At 41.1% G+C, this 24246-nt stretch overlaps 1 protein-coding gene across 2 annotated transcripts in view; it reads right to left on the reverse strand.

Annotated features, from left to right (window-relative positions):
* The window catches only part of bcl9 (BCL9 transcription coactivator), a 43901-nt gene that overhangs the window by 19017 nt on the left and 638 nt on the right, over positions 1 to 24246 (reverse strand). For both annotated transcript variants that reach the window (XM_086050995.1, XM_086050994.1), the window contains exon 2: positions 16948 to 17151. The gene's annotated coding sequence lies outside the window, so the exon portion shown is untranslated. The remainder of the gene's footprint in view (positions 1 to 16947; positions 17152 to 24246) is intronic.

Genomic DNA, 24246 nt, shown 5'->3' on the forward strand with positions numbered 1-24246 from the left:
ACGGCGAGGCATAACCCAAAACAAAGGCACTTGCCTTCTTCTCAGAGCCGCCGTCAGCTCGGCCTGCCGATGTTTCAGCCTTATTTATGCAAATCCCGCTTTGCAATTCGGTCGCCACGAAGTATTGCTCCCATCCCCGCTCTCAATCAGCTCTGTAGCCATTTCGACAATTCCTTCTTTGGGCACTTTATTTTTTTGTTTAGGGCAAATCGGTCACATTTGGCTTTTCTGAGAATATATAGCATATAGATTAAGGTAGGCTGAGGCAAAAAGGCCATCTTCCTCCTTCCACAAGGGCATAACTTTACCCTAAAGCTGTTACTAAAAATTCTCTTATTATTTTAATAACAGTAGATGTCATTTCCTCAGTGTTGAGCCATTAGCAGGGCAGTTCATCAAATGAAACCTCTGGTGTTTTATTATGAAAGCATGTTGTTTCACGCTTTTGACTTCCTGCATTCCTCTCACACTAATACAATCAAGCTAAATTGTGAACTTTGAAGTTGACTTTCACATTGAAAATAAGCAAGATTGTGACTGTGCTAACGTCATGTGAGATAAATCAATGGTTTCAAGATAACATAGTGAATACTAATAGATCTTTTTTTTTTTTTTCAAATCTGGGCGACTTTTTGGACAACTAGATCCTGTTTCCGATCTTGAAGAATTAATTTTGAATTGAACCATTTCCACTCATACAGAAAGCTCCATGGCAAACACACTGCAAGCTGCTTCTTTTTTTTTTTTTTTGCCAGATTGACGACGATCTGAGAAGCAAAACAAGTGCATCAACAGGGGGTGATTTTTTTTTCCACAGTCTTCCTTTGCAATTGGTGGCAGACACCACAAAGTGTACTGAAAGTCACTTTAGAACCAAACGCAGGAACGCCAGGGAGCTCATCCGCGGCGGTGACGCCACACCCTGCACGCGGCAACATGACTCAAACGTGACACACACAGAATGTCAGGAATGCCGTGCGGCAGTAGAGCTGATAGACACCGACAGCAACACACACATATGGAAGATCACACGTGACAAGGTTGACATGAGTAGGAGGACGTGTCTGAGCCCTTTTGAAGCTAGCCTGCATCAAACATTCTGATAAAAAAAAAAAAAAAGTAAAATGATCTGCAAGCAACATATCAAAAGACATGGATTTCACGTATTTTTCTTATATGATTTGTTTCCCATTAAAGTTCAATGAGAATATAAATATTAATCCACTTGCCATCAAATTAGACTTGAACAATATTTGTTATGCAGCTTTACAAACTGTAATGATACACCATGTTCTGCCCAGATCGCACAGTTCATAAAAACAAATTTGTTTTCGTAAGATCTTCCAGTTTCTTCTTGGGATAAGGATTTCATTTATCTCTTTTTATAGCAGATGGGGAAATTAACTGAATTGAATTAAAATTGTCCAAATTCTCTGATTTCACCCACCCAATGGCAATTATTCTCTGATTTCTGTAGTCCTGCATAACAGCAGAGTGATTATCCTTGTGACATTTGTTAACACCTACTTTTACTTTGGAAAACAACAACCTAACCAGTAACTGAATGAGTTTCAAAACGTTTGGTGAGTACATCAATCCCTCTTGTGTGATATTGCTTAATTGTTGTTTACTTGTATTTTTATCACTAAGCCGTACGAAATAAACAATAGATGGTTGATACAGTAATTGGGGCAAAATAGTTCCGTAATACATTTTAATGCAAAATGAAATTGTTTCCGATCATCCAATCAATAGATGGAATAATGAAATTCCAAAAATATTCAATAGTGACAGCTCTCATCATCAGTGCCTCTCAATTCACCATATTTTCCTCAATTGCTTCAAACATGGTTCAACAATAATCCATCCCACACAATTGACTGAATTTTAAATAAAATAATCTACTATCCACAAGTGTCACGGAAATCGTTATGAAAACCCTTGCTGGTTAATATATGCAAGATTAGATGAACGAAGACAAGAGTAAGACAATCACATAGCATTTCTTTTGTTCAAATCTGAGCGGTTGTTTACAAGCAACTGCTTTCAACTAAAAACAGGCAGGTCGTTTTGGCAATTTATTAAAATGACAACAGTGTAGAACGGCGTTGAACAAATAGTTGTTTTCATTCAGAACCTTGTCTATAAATGGGAGTTTTGAAAATTATAACGCTACCGGAATGTAAACATTGAAACCAACTGTCAGTGGAAAAAAAAAGAGAATGTGCATGCATGTAGAGAGTGTTTAGTCTGGGCGTGTGCGAGTACAGCCCACAGTGCTATTGAAGCATCACAAAATGTACATTTACAGTAAATATTTCCACCTACGGACCTCTGTCAGACGGAAATTCCCTCACTCGGAAAAAAAAATGCATGCATTAAATTTACTACTACTATATTACATAACCGATCAATTCCTTACAACGGAAGTTCCGATGCTGTACCCGGAAGCCATAGCGAAGCCCGCAATAGCGCAAACTCAAGCAGTTCCTGCTCGATACTAGGGAAAAACTGAGCGCTCTGCCATCATCGGACCCAAAACGGCGACATGTAAGTTACTTCTTTGGTATGCGTTTTACTGAAATTGCAAAAGATTTCAAATGCGTTCATTTACATTTTCGTAAGGTAAATCATGGCATCCAAACGAAGGAGAACGGTAATGACCTTGGAAGAGAGAGTGAAATGCATCCGATTAAGCGAAGCTGGACACAAAGTAAAAAACATCCAGGAGGCACTTGGAGTCGGAAAAACTCAAATCTACGAGACTTTGAAAAACAAGGAATCGATTCTGGCTCAGTACGATTCCGGCAGTTTGCCTGCTCAGAGGAAATTGTTTGCGGCTCGACAGACTAAGTACAGTGGCGTAAATCAACGTGTCCTTTTGCATACACAAGAATCACATCAGTGATGATCAACGGGACAGTTACTTGCAATTTGCAACAAAACTGTATGGTACACAAACATTTTAATCGAACAAAGAATGAAGCCAACACAACAACTCAAAATAGACTCATTTTTTCCTAAGTCTGAGAAAAATCAACATTAAAATACAGTACAGTTTACTGTAGTTAAGTACAGTACTGTACTGCATTGGTGTTACAGTAGTTTTTTTTTTAACAGTATTTGGACCATGTTTGTTATACTGTACTTTATTTTGTTCATATACCTGTACTTTATAGTGCAGATTTTGTTGAATAGAATGTTTTGGGCAAATATCTTTTTTGCATTATATTGCTTGTGTTGTTAACTTGTTACACATGTATTTTGTTGACATACTTGCACGTTCATACAGGGCATGAACCGTAGTCGTTTCCCACATAAGGAAATTCTGTTATAAGGAAAGATTGGACAATGCAAATATGATTCCTTACGAGAGAATACTTACTGTATTACACTAATACTAATCCCAATGGAGTCACATTACATATTAAAGTCACAGCCCAGCTCAACTATTGGCCCGGCGTACATATTATGGTGATGGTCTGTGTTAACAACACTGCTGTATGCACAGAAAACTTAAAAAAAAAAAAATGCTGAGAGGAAGGTCTCGCAAACATGGCATTAGCCAACTACCTCGGTTGGTCTGTCAAGCGCCCCCAGCCCACCCAGCCCCAACCCCATGCCTATCACCTCTAGGTTTTCAATGCTCTTCCATCCCTGGGGAGGCGACATGTGTGTAGTGTCACATCTTGTCATCTCACGGTGACAGAAGCTGCAATGTGTCCATCAACAAGATGGAAGTGGCGAGGGAAACGAGAGGCTGGCGAGGAGGTGTGACACAGACGTCCCCGTAGGAGGAGAGGGGTTATTACACCATTTGCTCTCATCGCTGAGAGCCCAGGTGGGCGCCTGTGTCTCAGACGCGGTGATACAAGCGGCGCACAGCTGACTCACAAGTGACACATCTGCTGGCGGAGTCTGGGCGCAGCGCCACGAGCGCCGGCCCCTTCCAGCAGCCAGCCGGACCAGCATTGGACACTGATCTGCGTCTCACACACTCACACGCGCACACTTCACCCTGCACATCTCTGCCCATCTGCATCCCTTCTCTGCATCTCTGGCTAAGTGCTGGCTTCTTCTTGGACCAGGCGCCGCTACTTCACACTAGACAAAGAATCACTTACATATCGAGTGGAGAGGAACATGTGTAATATGGTCTTACTTAAAGCGCCAGTTCCTACATGCGGGCTCTTGGGAGTTAAATTATTGAGCAAAGTGAATCATGTGGGAGGCCACTTATTTCTCTTACAAAATCTTTTAAGGATCTTCATCAATCTAAAAAGATCAAACAGAAATGACATTTAATGAGATCATACATTAGCACAACTAACATGATCTGAAATCTAGTTTCCACCAGGCAGAATGCTTCCGCACGGTATGCATTTAACCGCGGTCGTATTATCAATCTCCACGCAATATCTGGCCCCACTTTCCGATAGGTCTTTGTTGAGGTGCTGGTTGTAGTGGAAGCACAAGCCTGATCGGACAGTGATAGAAACATAACCTCCCCTGAGGTATAATATTCTATCCAAATTAAGCAAGGTAGCTGCTGTGAAATTTAAACTGGTTCCTTCTTGGCCCGAAGTACTCTCCACAAAGTGTGATTGGCTAGGTAGTGCTCTCTGTAGACATAGGAAGAGGAGGTAATATAGCAACCACCTGTACAAACATACAGGTTCGGCTAGAATTCCAAGCAAGTAACTTTGTTCTGTGATTTATTCAATATATTTTGTACTTTTGTTATCTAGGAAAGGGTGACTCAAGATGATGCATCACTGTCTATTGCTCTTGGTATTTATTGCTAATCCCATTTTGTAAAGAGAATCTCCCTACCCCCCATCAGACCCGTACTTTCCTCCTTTCTCTTGACCGTGCTCCCTCCCTCCCTCCTGTGAGGACACAGTTGCTCCCACACTCCAACCACATTCCTCCCCTCGCTCATGCTGGAAGGATGTCTCTCGGTAGCTAAAAGCATTGTGGGAAATCCCAACAGCCAGTCCCAATAGGAACTCTGCAGACCTCTTGGAAGCACGAGTCAAATACATACCATTCCTGCCACCGCTACTCAATTCATTGACGTTACTGTTTTGATTCCGTGTACATCAAATCACAAATAAGCCTCAAATATAAGAAATAGAGACAGCAGTTAGGATGAGGCACTCTTCATAGCAGGGCCAGGGAATTCCCTTGTACTATTGCTTATTTATGTGCAGTAATATGCAATTCAAACAGTTGACCTTCCTAGTGACCGCACTGCAAAATGTAGTGTTACTTAAATAAGTGAGTGGAAAAGTTAAACCACCTGAACAGACTGGTACTGTCACATGCAAAACGTCTCTTGGAAAGTACAGTTCGGAAACGGATCAAATACAGTTGCTGAAAAGTGATATCAAAGATTTGTTTTGAAATACAGCATACATGTTTTAAGAAATCTGCTGAACAAAGGTGCAAAGACTGGGAACTGAGTATTGAGCTGTGGAGGTAGTGCATTTAACTGTCTTTCACCATTTCTTTTTTCCAAATTTTTGGGCCATGGCTAAAATGGTATCAAGTGACACTCTTGGATGTTCAGGAATGAGTCACCCCTCCCCCATTATACAAGAACTTGAGCTGCCCAGTGATGTAGTTGGATGACCAGTCAGGAGTGACTTTATGTTCCCACCATTGGGTGTGGCTTGTGTGCTTATTTTAGGGCCTGAACGATATGGATTCGATGAGGGTGTTGCAGATTTTTGGCAGGATGAAAAAAATACAGATTACTGATGAATTGGCTGATTAATTAAAAAAAAAAATATATATATATATATATATATATATATAATGTATTAAATAAACAAGGACCTTATCAATATTATGTATGTATAATGTCATGATATATATTTAAGGATACAAGGTTATGGTATAGATTTCTGTGAAATAAATAATGACACCACTTGTGCAACTGCTGTAAATGGTTAGAGTGCATAAAGGTAAAAATAATCATCAAGCATCAGCCATTTGGCCGATTATTTTGGCTGATGTTTGAAGGGCCATAATGGGCAGATTTAATCAGCCGGGCAATTAATCGGTCAGGCCCTACCTTATTTTATGATTATAGTCCACATTAACTTTTCAATTTTGAAGGTGAGCTGTGATTTTACATTGCATCAGATACCATTGTTTTCATAGAGCATGTATACACTGCTATCTATAATTGTGGTTCTTGACGGTAGATATTCTCTGATTTATGTAGTCCTTCATCAAAGCAGACCGATTATCTTTGTGTCTTTTTGAAATAAGCAAACATCTGCTTTTACTTTTGAATACGATCAACATTTTTGACAATTTTCAATTTTTTGTGCATTACCTGCACTGTCAATTTGAAATAAGTTCTTGTTTTTGAATAAAAGGATTGAAATTAAAACTTTTTTTTTTTAATCTTACTAGCCCACAGCGTTTGAGAGAAGAGACTAAGGCTTGATGTTTGATGATTTTGAAGCCTCATTTAACAACACTTTTCTTCTGTGTCTGTATATACAGTATTTTTGCTTTACCTGGTCTTTTTTCAGCACACCTCACTATGATTATTTTGATGCTGACTTCAGCGAGCATCAAAGGTGAACATGCATTTTTCCTTTATTATTATTTTTACAAATTAAGGCCCCAGCAAGAACTAATGAGACCAAAACAGCGGGTGAAAATATTTGGAATAATATGTACCATGTTACATTTAGTAAGTAAGTAAGATTAAGTCCTCTTGTGTTTTTATTATTCATCGAGCAACTGCCATGAGAATAAGGAACCCAGCTAATGTAGTAATGCGGGCCATGTGCAACCTCCTCCCCATCATAAAACTCACCACTCTGGAGGGCCAGACTGTGTCCCTAAATTACCTCAGTTTGCACGAGTGTGTCATTCCAGAGGAATTTTAAACACACTGGCTAAGTCCTCCCCAATTAAATATACAGGCACAGATAAATATATGCATGCTTACACACATACCACGAGACCCACAAGTCGGTACTTATTTGTCCTAATAACGTCTGAAAACTGCACCGGCGCTTTATGGCTTTGATGGTTGCAAGAGTTTGCCAACTTGTGATCTTTTCTGTGCTGAGAGACTCTTTGACAACATGGCATCTCTGCTCTGCCATTAGCCACATGCTAAATGTGCTAGCAACATAGTACAGCAACACTGGTTTATAACCAACTCCAACATAAAAGAAAACTGCATCTGTCAGTCAATCTTAGCACTGAAATACTAATTAGACTGGCTGGCAATTTATCATTAAGGGCAATTTATGACTCCTAATAAAAAAAAAGTGTCATCTCATCAATCAATCCTGTCAACACATGCTAGTAATAACACAGGTTTATTGTTTTACTTGGCATAACTTTCTAAATTAGTATCTAAATTCTTGACATTAAATGTATGCTTTTATGCCAAATCTAATTATATTGTAAATATATTTTGTATTAGAGTTAGAATTACTACACAGTCAGTAAAAAGCAAACATGATGAAACATGCTGGTTTTAGACGGGAGTGATCCAAATTCAAGGTGTGGCACCCTTTTGGATGTCATTGTTCAGTGGCAAAAGAATAAAACAGCAGCATAAAGATTTGAACCTGCTGATATGCCAGACATGTTTGAGTCAAGTCCACATTTTGCCGACCGCCATTCATCCGCTTATACACCGTACCCGCAATCAAGACGGACACCAGAAGGCATTGCAGTTGACTCCTGTCACCACATGAAAAATGAATGCAGTACTTAAGGAACACACGTCAAATCAGCACTTAAGGATCAATATGATGTTATCCGACAGTAAGCTTGATTAATTCAGCGGCGTGATGAGTTTTGAAACCACAAATTAAATTAAAAGTGGGATAGTGGTGTGCTCCCCGTGTGCATGAACGTGCCTGAATCGATTGACAGTCGCTCCATGTTTACGTCATGTCATTAAGATGGTAATTGTGAGCAGCGGGTAGGTGAAGTGAAGTGTATGAGGGTGGGAAGGGGATACGTGTACGAGGCAGTAAAACTAACATAAATACAAATTAAATGGCAGGCTCTTTAAGAGTTGAACCTCCATTTTTAATTGGTTTTATTTTATTTTATTTTTTAAAGTTAGACAAAAATAATTACAGTTCAAACTATTGTATTTGACATCTCGTCAAAGATTATACAAAGAAAATGTCAAATGTTAAATAATTCAGTTTGATCACACAAAAAAACAAATATGCAAAAAAAGTAACTACACAGGAGTAATAGTTTCTCAAAGGCTTAAAAAAATACAGTATAGCAACGCTACAAATGAAATAATCATTGAAACGTATTGTATTATATTACAAATATACAGGGCCAGTGTCGGTTTTGGCAGGGCCATCACCTAAAAAGGCTTTATGTAGCCTAATGTAACCCTAATGCTGCATTCACACCAAATCCGTTTCTGGTGGCGCGATTCAATTGAAGTCAATGTAGTTTGCGCGGGCAGGCGCGGTTGCGTGCGGGGCGGCGCGCATCATGCATTTGGATCGGTGGGACGCAGAGCGAAGCACAGAAAATACGTCCATTCGCCGTGGATGAAACAAATGAACTTTTTTCCTTATTGTTGACTTTTTAGGACATCCCGAGCTACGTATATAACACGGCCAGCGACTCCTGCCGGAACGGGAAAAAAAGAGACCCGGCTTGGAGAACCGTGAGCGAGGAACTTGGTATACCTGGTATGTTTTGACTTTCTTTCTTTCGTTTTTTTACAGCTGTCGAACTTTACCAAGACGCTTCAGCACAGTGTCGGCCACTTGATTGCAATGTTGAAAAATGCTGTCGTCTACTACCAAGCGAAGCCCTTCGGCATTCAGGTTTCAAATTTCACGCGGTCAAACGGCAGCGAATAAAGCGAAGCAGAGCGCTCATCCGCAATTGGTGTGAACGTAGCATAACCGATTTTGTCTCAGTTGCTTCAAGACATGAATAATCAATAATATAATTCCAAACAAGCAACTGAATTCTTATTGTGTAATCAATTATTATGCCCAGCGAGTCCCACGGAAATCAGACAGGCGGTTATTGCAGAGATCCCAAAGGCCTACCACATGGCAACAGCCTATCATGAAAGAACCCCTCCTGTCAGGGGCAGGTGGGTAAGTCCGCTTGTCACATAGCTGTCAGTCACATCGGAGAAACACGAAAGCAGAATGATGGATGGGTGTGCATTCCGACTGATTCGTCACATCCCTGCAGATCCAAAGACCACCCCTCTGGGCTGCCGAACGCTCATGAGTATAGATTAGCCATGTTTCCACAAAGTGGTACATCTCATTCTGTTCATCCCGTGAGGATACGGTTTGGTTTGGTAAACCATAATCTGACAGGATGGCTGCGTTGGCTCGTGAATAGTGTGACATCATAGCAACATGGTAGAGTGAAGCTCCAATGAATTCAGCAGAGTCACACCACACATTAAACCGAGGACAACAACGGGGGGGACATCCAGCTTTCCGTGCTCTTCCTTTTTTGCCATATTGTTTTTTGCTACAAGAAGTCATGCTTTGTTTGAGGGAAAAAAACGTGTTTGTTTTCTTGCCATTGCATTCCTATTGTCACAAAGTCTCAAATTCATGATTGCCCTCTGATTAACTGACAATTTGTCCAGAGTGTAGTCTGAGAGTAACAGTAGGTAAATACCAGGGGTGCAACGATACTTGTACAGGAAGTCCTCGAATTACAACGTACAACCTGCGACGTTTCGACTTTACGACTCCTGTGCCTTCTCCGCCATTTTGTCCCCGGTACCAGAGGGACTACGTTCACATGCAGTCAATATTCGGGTTAAGGTAAAAATCACGATTTCTGAAACATTCTGAATGACCTGTTTACATGATTGAGCGGACAGAGTTGCTCCGGCATTTGAATAGCCCACTGTGTACGGCGACGCACGGTGTCACGACTCAAATGGACGTCATTTCCGCTTGTTACTTTCAACTGTCAATAAAACACTTGATGTTCATGTCACTCACCGCATGAATGAAGCAGCCGGTTTCCTCCTCGCTCCAAAAGTGTGCTTTTGTGCTGCGTCTCTGAGCTTGTTTACCTCTGCTTGCCTATTTGCGGTGGGCTGCGCGCCAAACACTGCACTTCCTGTACTACAAAGACCAGGATTCCTTGTGGTTGAGCATGCGCAGAATGTCTAAAACGTGTCTGCACGTCGGAAGTAGCTTTCCCTTTTTCTCCTTTCCTTCTTCTCCATTCACTTCTCAGCAGTAAAGCTAAAAAGCACAGCATCTTATGCTTTTTATTTTCATGTATTTTCATTTTTTATACAAAGTATTTATGTAAATTTCGACTAACGGTGAAATCTGACATCCGCAGAAAATTGTGTTACATCGCCAGTGCAAGAACAGAACTTGTTCGTAAATTGAGGACTTCCTATAATTGTATCGAATCGCTGGATACACTGGTGAAGGTTCAGTGCACACTGTATTGAGCGATACGCTTTTTTTTTTTTTCCATCATTAGCGTACAACAGCCTGCTTCAGCAACTCCAACCCGCCCAAGAATTTGTTGTGAAATCAGCAAAGAAAGCACCTATGGTAATACTGCCTCGTAACCCATATGGCTCGTGGTGGAAAAGAATTGCTCTTCACGGTGACCGTTTTGGCACCTCTAACAATGATATTGCGACCGACGACAGTCTTGTCAACCCCAAATAATTTACAGAATATGGACGACGTGGACTCGTGTCTTGTTATCCCGGCTGGACACTCCTCCATATTTGAAACATATCTCGGCTGCAGTGCGAACAGAGTCACGTGACTGGGTCCTGCCCACTGATTCGGGGAATGATTATCAATTCCTCCTCCTCTGCCATCAATGCACACTGATTTGCCGAATGAGGATTTAAGCATTTCCTCATACTTTGCGGCCATCGACTGACTCGTTAAACTTTTCGAGGCAGTATTAATACTCGATAACGTAGAACTGCACATCGTGAAAGCAAGATTGACGATGATATCGATGACGATATATATCGCCCACCCCTAGCTTTCAGTGTTTTCTTTCCCCTCATCAGTGAAATGGGCGTCTAGTACAGGGCAGACTATGCCTGTGAGAACAATACTGCAGAGACGGAACGCACATGAAAAAGAGCACTCCAGTGTTGTGCAGTGTCTTGCTTTTCAAAATAACCCAACACAACACGTCAGCCGGGACTTGACCCAGTTAGGGACGATAAGAGGGACGGACGAAAACCTACCTCCGTCCTTGCTTAGTCTGTCCTTTTTAAAAGAATTCTCGTCCTCCGTCCGACTCTCCACAAAATGGGAATCCGCCCTGGACAGACGGACAGACAGTTTCGTCCCTGGGATGGAATGCCTAACTCTGCAAAAATCGCTGAAATACATTTGCTCCATTTACCACCGATAGATGACAATGGGACCACAAAAAGAATGCACGCTGCACTGAACTGTACTTCTTGGTGGAAAACAGGCTTATGGGACCTGAACAAAAACGCTACAAAATGCTGCCATCAGAAAACATTTTCACTTATTGATGCAATCGTTTACAGTGGCACGCTCAGCTGTATAATAAAAACAACTCCACGCCGGTCCTTAGAGCCCTAAAACATTTGTTTGGAGTGACATCTCGTGTGGCCGCTCTCCCTTAATGTTATGATTTATATTTGTTGTGTTTTTAAACTGGTAATATTTCCATCATGGCTGCAAAGAACGGGATCAAATGCAATTTTCACTCAATTACTCAACCCAGTTTGATGCCTTTCATACAAGCAAGCAAGACACCACTGTGGGCGACTGCATGTATGGAAGGGTGCGTGTGAGCCCAAATGTGTGTTGTTGCCAATTTTCACTGCCTCTGACACACAACATGTGTTAATTTGACAAAATAGGTGGCATTTTTTTTGGCGTGCCGGTTTACATACTAAAATCATAACAAGGGCATTAAAAAGAAATGCCCCGCCATGTCTTTAAATGCATCGTTATTTAAGTTGAATCTGTCAGCCCACGGCCACTGAATAACTGCATGTGGTCAGACAGTCAAGTTTGGTGAGCCGGCAAATGGAGAGCCATGGAAAACATTGCTTGTTTTCAAGTTTTGGGGGATTATTACTACTGCCAAGGAGGTTATATTTTCTCCAGTTTGTTTGTTAGTCAGCACAACAATGCCAAAACTACTTTCTCCCACTAAAAAGTATTTGTGGGGATTGGAACAGTCCAAGGAATAACCCACAATGTTCTGAATAGCACACAGCTTTAAATCTACCATTTTTTATCTCGATAAAGACTGCTTGTGCAGCATTGACTAATTTCATCCATATACAGATGTGCTGGTCATTTCAGTTGGTTTCATGGTACAATTGCCTCAAAGGTTGGAACAGGTGGGCTTGCACATAAGCTTGATAATGCACAGGTACACAAGCTAGACATTTGTATAATTAACACGATCGTTTCCCTCACCAATTATTGATGATAAGGGCAACTTGTGTAATGGGAAAAAACAGCAACTTGAAACAACCCACAAAGTCAAAAAGGTTGCAGTAATGCAGTGTTGTACCATCTAGTAGTGAGCGCCGTGTCATCCGCGCTAACGTCAACTCTAACGACATGGCCCCTGCTCCGCCTGCACGGAATGTATATGTCAGGCTGCTCAAGGGGGATCAAAGTTGTAGTATTGTAGCATTTTTTCTGAGTACACCAATGCATCCCTGATAGGGTATTTCCATTAGATAGGGTCCCTAAATAGCAGACTGTTCATCTTTTCATTTTCCTTCATTGGTGCCGTATGCAGTGGTCCACATTGGTCCACTTATGGAGGGCGAAGCGAGACAATGTCGATTGGTCGGCAGAGAATTGTCTGACTCCTTTCATGTCACAATGAATAATGGGAAGAGAACAAAAGGTGACAAAAAAATACTTTCACTGCATCAAAAGGAGGATTCAAAGCAGCCATCCATCCATTATCTGTACCGCTTCTCCTCACGAGGGTCGCGGGGCGTGCTGGAGCCTATCCCAGCTGTCTTTGGGCAGTAGGCGGGGGACACCCTGAACTGGTTGCCAGCCAATCGCAGGGCACACAGAGACAAACATCGGATTCAAAGCAGTACTTCTTAAATACTTAAGTACTGTCAGCACCATGTCACGTGTACAGTATGTATTTTATTAATTGGTGAATTAGTAATTAACATTTCTGCTTCACAGTCAGGAAATACGGGTTCTCTGTGTAGGCTTTGCATGATCTCCCCATGATTGCATGGGTTTCCTCTCGGTACTCTCGTTCATGAAAGACTCTAAATTGGTCAGAGGTGTGAATGTGAATGGTTCTTTTGTCTATGTGCCCTGCAATTGATTGGTGACCAGTCAGAGATGTACCCTCCTTCTTGCTCCAAGTCAACGGGGCCACACTCCGAATACTTGTGACCCTAATGAGGACAAATGCTATAGAAAATGGATAAGCAGTACTTGATAAACTACTGCATATACTATGATGTCACCGTTATGTGAACAGAAGCCTGATCGGGTCCGAACTGATCCGAACCATAACTAACTGTAGTGTATGATGCGGTGGCTTGAATTTTGAAGTTATTAAAATGGATCAAAGGAAACAACAAAAAGTGAGTGTAGAGAGTGAAAATCAATATGGTGGGCAAGGAGACACTTCTACACGTATAATCTGTTTGACTGGGAAAGGAGCGCCCCCCGCACAAAGCATTCCGTAGGGAAGTGAGCAACATAGCCCAAATCTATGGAGCTTTCATTAGAAATCCCACAGAGCAAACAAATGCAAAAAGAAACATGAGAGGCCAATGAACAGAAGAAAAATAAATCCTCTGCTGCCTTCCATCAATATCTATTTCCCGGGCGTCCTTCACCTCCCCATGGTTTTCAGTTAACATGCACTGGGATTAGATAGCAGATAAATAAACTGCCGGGACAGAGATTTGAGGAAGAGCAGCATGACTGTGTTTTGTCCCATGATTGTGTCCAAATCAGAGAATAAGTCCAAACAACATGCAGATAGAGCCAAGTGGCGCAAGCTATGACATCCTCATTGCTCTGGAATAATTAATGCCACAACTCAAGGGCTTCATCCCATCGCGACAAAGCTATCGATGCCTTCGCAGATAAATGTCAAAAGAGAGAGACTATGCAACAGAATCGTCACAGTTGCATCACGGCAGTGTTGAACTATCAAACAATGGCACCGCTTTGTCTACAACTGTGAAGATAATGAGTGCCAAGCAGTTTTTTCTCCACAAAAAAAGTGCATAAGGAAATGCGTGTTAAAGATTCCTGGAAAATATGTTTAAAAAAATCTAAAATATAATCAAGACTTTGGAACTTCAATGAACACAAGTCGCGACCGGTTATGACAGGGCAAAGCTGTTCTCTCACACTTTTGTGTCTGATCATATTTTTAATCCAAACTCTCATCGGTCCCAAAAAATGTGTCCATTAAACGTAGCCAGTGTTGATCACACTTGATTTTAATTGAATCCCAGTTGAAACAAAACAGAAATATGTGTCGACAGAAATAATTAAGCGGCGATGAGTCAGTGACTATGTTTACATGCAGCCAATATTCGGGTTAACGTCAAATTTCCGATTTCTGACTCATTCGGAATAACCCGTTGAAATGGCTCGAGCGGAGAGTTACCCCCCCACATTTAAATAACTCGACTGAAACGGCGACACACGGAGGATGGCATGACGCAATTTACGTCATCTCCCCTTGTTACTTGCTTCCGTCAATAAAACACATTTCATGTCATTCACCGCACAAATGAAGCAGTCGGTTTACTCCCGGGTATCAAAGTGTGGTGTCGTACTTACTCTAGCTTATGCCATGCTTTATTTACCACTAAAGGTGTATTTCCGGTGGGTTGCGCGACAAAAAGCGCACATACGAGCACTTCATGTACTACAAAGACCGAGATTCTGCATGAGTAGTGTCTCGTACATTCTGGATATTCTGATTGCCGTATACATGCACGCATATTCGAGTCGGAAAGGGAGTAACCCTGGCATGATATTTGGAATTTTAAAAATCTGAATACTGTAAATGTTCGGGTTTTTAAAGGTTTATTGGCCACACGTAAACGCAGTCAACGCCATAACGTCATCTTTCGTTGCAGTCCTCGGGAAATTACGTCAACCAGGGCCGACCATCTAATTTCTGCAAGCATTTCTCCCTCCTCCATCAATCTCTTTGTCTGCTTTTTATAATTTCTGGCGGAAGGCACTAACATGTGAACAGAGGAGCGAGGAACGAGGACTTAAAGAAGTTGTAAACGGAGAACTGAGATGAGCGCAACACCCGAGACCCTATTTATTTCCGGAAACACTGCGCCATGTGACATTGTGTCTTATGCGCATGTGTGTCACTTTGCAGATGCATTCCAATCAAATTAGAAGTCGCATTTGTTTTGGTGAAGAAGTACATAAAAAGATCATTACGCCCTGCGTGCAATGTGAATGTAGCCTAAGTGTGAGCTTTGCGCTTGCTTCAAAGCAACGCGCACACGTTCAACGGCCAGTGGAGAGGCAGTCCTCAGCAGCCCCAGAGCCTTCCCCTCCCGAACCCATGGCCACCTGCAGTGGCGCGGGAATTTTGGCTGTGGGCTCATTTCCCCAAATCAAGGCACCAACTCTTCTCAGGTCAACACGCCATTGGTGCGCTGGCATTTGAGCTGTGTTGTTTCAGTGACAAAAGTCTTTCGGACTGAAAATGAAAATACACTTTTCGAATTTCGAATGAGTTTTCAGAGCATCCCTTCAAATGATTTTGGAAGTAAATTACCTTTAAAGTCAAACAAAACAGAAATGCAACCATCATCATTCGTGACATTGGACAGGATGTCAGCAAATCTCGTGAGACTTAAGCTCAGTCAGCATCTAAATTGCACAAACAGTCATCTTGTCCACAGCTCACTCCTTTACACATATCACCCTATACTCAAGAACCTGCATTGGCTACTACATCCTTCTACTCACCTTCAATTCTCCCCACAAGCTGACACCCCTTTTATCTTCCTGCCCTCATCCATCGCTACGTTCCATCCTGTTTTCTACACTCTTCTTCCTCAATGCATCTCAAGCCTGTTTATCCCAATTTGGGTCTGGAGCTTTCAGTAATGTAGCCCCACTTCCACACTCACTCCAAGATATCGATTCCCTACACAATTTAAATCCCGTCTTAAAACTCCCGGATCTGCATAGGCCATCTGACTTCCACACGTTTTATGACCTTTCTTTTATGGCATTCCTAATTATCGTTACATTTTTATTACTGTTGTAAGGTGATCTTGAGCGCCCCGAACCGCGCCTACAAATACCCATGCACTATTATTGTCTTTCGCTTTTGTCTCCTTGTGATACCACCACATAGGGTACCACACCGGAATAATGTGATGGAAAAAAAAATATATAGAAATTTCTCTGTCCTGGCTATTCAGTCAAATATGCCCAAATTGACTAACAAAAACGAAAGAGAAGAAAACCAGCTGTGTTTTGTGTTTGTGCGAAAAGTCTCTACTCCCAAGCACAAGATGTAATCTTCGCCACCATGCATGTCATCAGAGTTAAGGGTGATTACACAATTTTATTATACAGCAGCTAACTTCTTCTTCTTGTGACAGCAAAGAGTGTGATTCAAAACATTGCCCGTACAGTTATGAGAAGGATTTATTATGGTGACAGACATCTCGGAAAAGATTATTTCCATTACTTCCCATTGCACTTTTTTCGTTTGATATTATATTAAACTCTTAAGGACCCACTGTAAAAATATCAATTTTTTTTTTTTTTTTAAAACATTTGACCCCTAAAAAAAATGTCATTGTAGTTTCTCCAAAAGAATGGAGAAAAAAAATAGGAGTAAAAAAAAATGGTTGTGATATGGTGTGTTTAATGTGGGTAAAAAGAGAGCAGCAGAGTTGAATTTGCTTACCTCAGAAGCCCCCCCTGCCCCTTGAGCAGGGCCTCATATGGCGGACCAGGCCTCGGGTCTCCTGGGCACTGATATGTGCTCTCCACCAGAGCCCTCGCAGTCAGCCCCCTCCCCCCTGGAGGCTGTGTGTATGCGCGCCTGAGCGTGTGCACTTGCAGGAAGCTGGCCCACTCACGACAACCTACAGCCACAAGTCATTCACACCTGCAACACACAGGGATAGAGAACTTTGCTTCAACGGGTGACAAGCAAACAAGCACAGCGGCAAGGAAAAGCACTCGGTCGCTCGTGTTGACATGACAACATGGCGCAAACATACAAGCGGTGCAAAGTTTTAGGTCACCGATTGTTTACGCTCCTTTTCCGACCAAACACTCATTTAAACTTCAAGAGATGAGGGACCACATGAAATCCTGTGACAGGTTACATGTGCTCCATCTTGTATACAGAGCTACCTCATAGGTCAAGCGCCTTAAAAGATGAGAATTTGTGTTTCGGTGTCACGCTACTGAGAGATGATCGCCAGGAGTCATGTCGTCATGTGGATGGGTGGAAGTGTTGCGTCTGGTAAACCAAGTAAGTTCAGCGCCATGACCAGTTTTATTTTGGGAGGTTTCTGCTTCCCATTTGTGTTCAATCTTGCCAGCTTGACAGGACTCTGAGCAGGAGCCAGTATTCTCCATTTTTTGTAAACAAAGGACTTTGATTTTTGACGCTCTGTAACTGGTATGCATGCATGCGCATTTGCGTCCATCTATTTGTGATGTTGCCAGAGTAAAGACGGAGGTTGCTACGTTAGCTTTTAGCTAGACACTGACAAGCTAGCTTGTGATCAGAGGGTAGCACGCTATATTTTGTGGGTAGTTTTAACATGTAATACTTAAAAGGGGAAGTCAACCCCAAAATATTCTTTACAATAATATGTTCTATGCAGCCCCACTAATCCAAACACGGGGTTCTGATTAATATGATGGTTGTGTAATATAGTAGTAGTAGTAAACTCCACCCATTGTTGTCCAACTCGGGGGGGGGCGGCCATTTTGTCACTTGCTGTCAACTGAAAATGACATCACAGTTGCTCATGGCTCAGGTAACAACCAATCATGGCTCAGCTTCACAAAACAGGTGAGCCATGATTGGTCGTTACCTGAACTCTGAGCATCTGTAATGTCATTCTCAGTTGACAGAAAGGGGCAAAATGGTCACCCCCGGAGATGGCTAAAAAAGGGTGGATTTTGCTAATTAACTCTTTCCACAAATGCAACATTAAGCAGAATGCCGTGTTTAAACTAGTGGAGTCACACAGAAGATGTTATTGTAAAGAATTTTTGGGAGTTGATTTCCACTTTAATTAGTGGTTGATTGAATTTCGTACTTGTGTGACACTAATGTGAAAAAATGAGACGTGAGGTGCAGCAGCCATGTGAGGTTCATTAGCCCCCTCCTCTGCGTGCCTTATTGTTTTTAACAGAATGGCTCATTTATGCTTATATGGCAATTTAAATTAAAATAAAAACAATAAAAAAGGTTTGCCATGGAGACAGTTTAGACTCTGGAACAAATTACAGAGGGTTCCTCGTATTATGACTGAGTTCCATTCCACTGGCGGCAATGTAAGCTGAACCTCTGTACGCAAGTAAAATTCTTACGCTGCTGCGCAAGCTGGTTAATAGCGTGTCATTCATATCATAACCTTGAAATATCATATATTGGGACAGTTGTAGACCAAGACCCCTGAATTCTAAATAGTTTTTAATGGGAAATTTTGTTTTGAAAGTCAACCAAATCGGAGGCCGACCACCCTCATGGGATGGGTACTAGTTTATTGCCAACAAAGATTTGATGCATTGGTTTCTATAATGAAAAGACGACAGCGTCGAATTGGAAGAAGAGATATAAATAAGAACCTGTGTGCATCACATAAATAAATGATGCAAGCAGACAGTGGTGTTGCTTAGCAATTGAGGGGGCCCTCAGTCTTCAAATAAGAAAGTGTGCCTTGTGTGCATGGAAACCAAGCTTGGGCAGCGCATACACAAAGTCCATGTAATGCTTTCGTCGGAGGCTTAAAGAAGAAGACCACAATAAAAGGTTTTTAGACATTTAAATTCAATTAAAAGTACCTACTTATTCATACAAACGAAACAAAATTTCACAAGGGAAAATTTCTTGTGTAGTAGATTTGCTTTCCAATTATGGTGGCATATTGTTGATACAATGACACCTCACAATCTGAACACCTAAAAAAGGTCTTAAAATTTGGAATATGACCGAATAAGACTTTAAAAGTCTCACACACACAGAAATAAAAACATCAAGCAACACCTCTAAATACCTCACTAAACCTCAGTACAGCAAGCATCAAAGCATGAACTGAGCGCATTTGCGACACTTATTCCCAAAGGATCAATGGGGGGGGCTGTGGGAACAATATACAGAGGCCGCGAGCGTTAGCTGCTAACTAGCTACCCACTGACTGTTCAGATGCGTTTCTATGCCATCTCTTGTATCAAAAGGTTTAACAGTTTTTTTTCTTGTTTTTTTTTTTTTTTTTTACTGAAAAAAAATGAGTGGACATATATCTTTAGGAGCTAACCTGATAGCAGCTTTACATAAAAGAGTTACAAAAGTACCACAGATTAATACTAATTATAATAATAATTATAATAGATGAAAAGGTCAGACACACTATGAGTCAAAATTCCATTACCCGTAGGCAATTGGAAGGCAACAAAATGACACAAGGACATGAGAACATGTTAGTGCACATTCTTTAGCAGTTCAGTTGTGGTTGATACTAAGGTACCTAAGTGGCCACTTAAAAGTTAACCACTACAATAAGATGTAAAAAAGTGCCCTTCACATTAATAGCTATAAAGGTCACACATTAAATTCCATTACCTGTGTGTGCTTTGGAAGAGAGCAAAGCAACAAGGGAAACAATTTGTTGTAAAGCAAAAAAAGGTTGCCATTGTTGGTATTCAAAATAAATGCTATCTTTAGCATGCTTAGCTGTGGGTAAAACAGAATCCATACTGGGCAACTTAACCTCTACAAAAGCCAAAATATGACCATAACAGTCATGTCTGCCCCTTGTAGGTTTAAATTCTCTTTAATCTGGATGCTAGGGCTGGGCCGATAATTCGATATCGATATGTATCGCGATTGACACGTGATCGATACCAATAGAAAATGCCTTCGATAAAACGTTCAATAGAAAAAAGAAAAACAAACCCGATCGCAGCATGGTGCGTGATGTAGGCAGCGTGCTTCCGCCTCCAAACATGAAGAAGAAGCGTTTAAACCAAAGAAGAAGCAGCTTTTAAACCAACGAGGAAGAAGCAGTTAACTCAACGGAGTATGCTCGCGGGCCCGGCGGCCATGCGCTACGCTCGCGGGCCTGGCGTCCGTGCGCTAGGCTCGCGGGCCCGGCGTCCGTGCGCTACGCTCGCGTCCAGCGAGCGAGCGCCGTAACTTTGCTCAAATAAATGACCACTCGACTCAGTACAACTCTAACAATTAAATTATATTATGCATGATAACCCTATTAAAAACCCGTGGATGGAGCCATGGTGTACAAGTAGAGGAATTCTTGTCTTTGACATGCTAGCAGTAGTTGGCCTTATCCGACACCGGCATCGCACTCAAGGTAAAATCAAGCAAGTATGAAATATGAATGGACTATGGCAATAATGATTCCGCTAAAAAGATAAAGAAGGTCAACGATGATGTATGCACTGCAAGAGAGTATTCGTTCACTTACATTGGCTGAACATTGATTGAAGGCTAATATATGTGTCAACAACTGCTTTGGGGTAGACCTAATGCAAATACGCATTTACAATGCACTGATGGAGGACAAACTGCACATTACACTACATAACGATGTACAAAAAACAGTTGACTGTTATTTGAAGGTAAGGTTTAAAACAAAATCAATAATTATCAATATTGACTGATGTAAAATACTTAGATTGTGACAGTTTTTCAAACGTTTCTCAGTCCTTCAAAGCACATTATCTTTCAAACTGAGTTTATTTCATCTTTATATCGACAGGTTTATTTCACTCTTTCATAGTTACATTGACCTCTTATTAAACGTTAAGTATTATGTTAAAATAAAATAACCTAAATGTATTTTTCTTCGGGTCATTATTTTCAATTGTTTAAAAATAGAAAAAAAATGCAATCTATATCGATATCGACCAATATGAAACACTTATATCGTGATATACTTTTCAGTCATATCGCCCAGCCCTACTTATAAGGCAGAAAAAGAACCTGTGTATTTCCTTGTGGAAGCTATCTTAAAGCATTTAGCCCGGTAACACAGGTTTGCAAATTTAACCTCTCCATAGAAGCTAGATAGAAGACAGAAGCTTAATGAAAATAGCTCAACAATATCAGTCTACACCATGTGGGTTTGTATTCAAACATACACTATAAGAACATACATACTAGCATGACTTATTCATGATAGAGTGTTGTGATGTAACCCTTATTTTGTCTCAAGGGCTGTCCAATTCCTTCTTTATAATTTTCATTGTTAACCACAGGTAAATAATCCAACCCAAGACTGCTGGTTGTCCTGTGAGGCTGCAGCGTGTGCCTGTGTGCGCACGGCAAATGAACGACAAAACACAGAAAGGCCGTCTGTCTCTACTTAGCTCTATGATAATACAGTATTCTAATGTCCAGTCATACAGTCAGCTTTAACATATGACTAAAATAGTTTTTTTGTTTTGTTTTTTTTAACTGCAGACTCCCCCTTTAATCGGTAGACTTGTAAAAAAAAAAAAGCAAATAAGGGTAGCCCTTCTAAATCCGCTAAAACGTCATAAGAAGTGGTGGATAGTGATCAATTGAAGGCTAGCTTTACCATTTTAACCTCTGGGAAGCACAAAAGATATTGACAATCACACATAGAAGTACACATGGGCATCGTCTATCCGTCACTAAGTTCCTGTCTGTTTGGCCAGCCAACCCACGAGGTCCCAGTCCGTCCTTTGTCGGCGACAGCCAATTGAATATAATTCTCATGTCACACACAAGCACCGCACAAGCAAACACAGCGCCAAATAAAGCCGTTTGGTCTCAAACCAACCGGGCGTTCCTGAAATACAGACGAGAACTGACAGATTCAGATTTGCCATTTTAACCTACATCATAGCTCAAAATGTCCCACCTACACATTGCATATTTGAATTCCACTACATGCGTACGTTTATAGGTCAACAAATGATAAGAGGAACATATGTTTAAGTGTGCTAAAACTATAACAATGTGTGGACCATGTCAAATTGAAAACTTTAGCATCTTAAGCTTTGGTTGACACAGTCCATATTTGTTATCTTAACTTATAACATCTTAAAAATGTCACACAAACAATAATCCCCCATCCATTGCAAGGGGTACATTCCAGAACACCATCACAATAAATGAAACCTGTGATATAGAAATATCCTATTTAAATACTTTCTTGCCATGTTTTTATAGCATTTACTTTATTTTTTAAAGGTCTTTAAACAGTGCAAATACATTTAAACAATATATTGAGAGAGCACAAGAGAAATGGCTATCACCAAAATATTGTACAAAAAAAACTTGACCAACATCTCAAAGCGCTCCTGCACACCCGCAACCCTAGCCAGGATAAGAGACAAAGATACAAAGAATGGACAGATGGATGTAACAACACTTACAAAAAATGTGATGTACAGATAGTGGGACTGTGAAAACTGAAGCATGATATAGCGGGCGTATACACCTTGTAAATATAAATACCATTTAGTGCCTTTGTATGTTTATAAGGTAACAAATGGCAAGAGGAACAAATGTTTAAGTGTGATAAAACTATGACAATATGTGGATCATGTCTAATTGAAAGTGAGCTTTAGCATAAATCTCCTGGTTGAACAGGGTGACAATTTGTTATATCAATTTACAAGAATAGAGTGATATGATATGTCAAGGCTACATAACATAAATTGAATTCCACTGCCAGTGTATGTTTAAACTTGTGGATAGTATCAAACTTAAGTCTTTAATCTTACAAACACGAATTACGCTGACTGTGAGTTTTCATAAGGTTAGCTAACAAATGAAAAGTGAAACATTTTTGAGTGCACTAGACGTAGAACAACTTATGGATAGTGTCAAATCAAAAGCTAGCTTTAGCAGTTAGCTCTTAGTTGCACAGAGTACATATTTGTTATAATAACCTAAAAAAGTAAACATTTTTTAAAAATCATAGCTAAACATTAGAAATGTGTTTTTCTATGCCTATTGTATGTTTATAAAGCAACACATGGCAAAAGGAACATTGTTAAGTGTGCTAAAACTCTAAGAATTTGTTAGATAGTGTCTTCTTGCAAGCTAACTAGCTTTAGCATGTTTAGTTGTGGGTGACACTCATCCCATACCTGCCCCAACTTGATAAGAGCATCACTCAAAAGGCTACAGTTGTGTGACAAAACAAGATAATCTTATAACTGTGATTAAAAACTGAAGACCGTATGGATGGACCATAAAAATGTAAACTATTTGTGTCTGTGGACACCAGAAAAGGTATGCTAGCACTACAAGAACCTGTGGCTCTGATCCAATAGAAACAAAGCTGCACACACTTTGGCGTGTTTCAAATGTGTGTCACACAGTACAAAGCCGCACAAAGTTCCTCACAAACGGCCTCCTAAAACACACACGCGCACACACACACACACGGCTACAAACCCCAAACTATAAATAAACTTAAAGCACACATCGGCTACGCATCAGGCGAGAGTCCCCCACCTCCTCACTGAATCTCAGCGCCCCACTTGGACTACTCCTGGCGGATAAAAAAAAAAAGTCAAGCCAATGGCGCTTGAAAAACTTAAGGAACTTTTTTTTCTCTCCCATTTTCCCCCTAAAAAATAAGTTGTTCCTCTTTGCCACAGAGCTGCTGCTGTGGTGGGGGGTGGGGGTGGAAGGAGGACTTGAGCATTCATGGAGCCCGTCGGCCAGCGCAAACAAAGTCTTCCCCGAAGAGGAAGGCCAGTGGACGGAGAGAACAACGACGTCTCGCCCGCGACACGAAAGGTGCCTTCACAGTCTCGCCGTGGCTTCATAAAGAAAAAGCCCTTAGTGTGAGGGCCCTCGGTCGGCGGGCGTGCGTTGTTCAACTTGTGCTAGCTCCGTTAACAATGTAACAATTAAAATGAGAAGGCTCAAGGCCTTTATAATCTCTCACCGCCGCCGTGTACGAATCACACCAAAGAGCTTTTTTTTTTTTTTTTTGAATGAGAACAAAAAAAATAC

This window comes from Filicampus tigris, chromosome 14 (genome assembly GCF_054856515.1).
Source record: "Filicampus tigris isolate MCC_2025a chromosome 14, RoL_Ftig_1.0, whole genome shotgun sequence".
Classification (NCBI taxonomy): Eukaryota; Metazoa; Chordata; class Actinopteri; order Syngnathiformes; family Syngnathidae; genus Filicampus; species Filicampus tigris.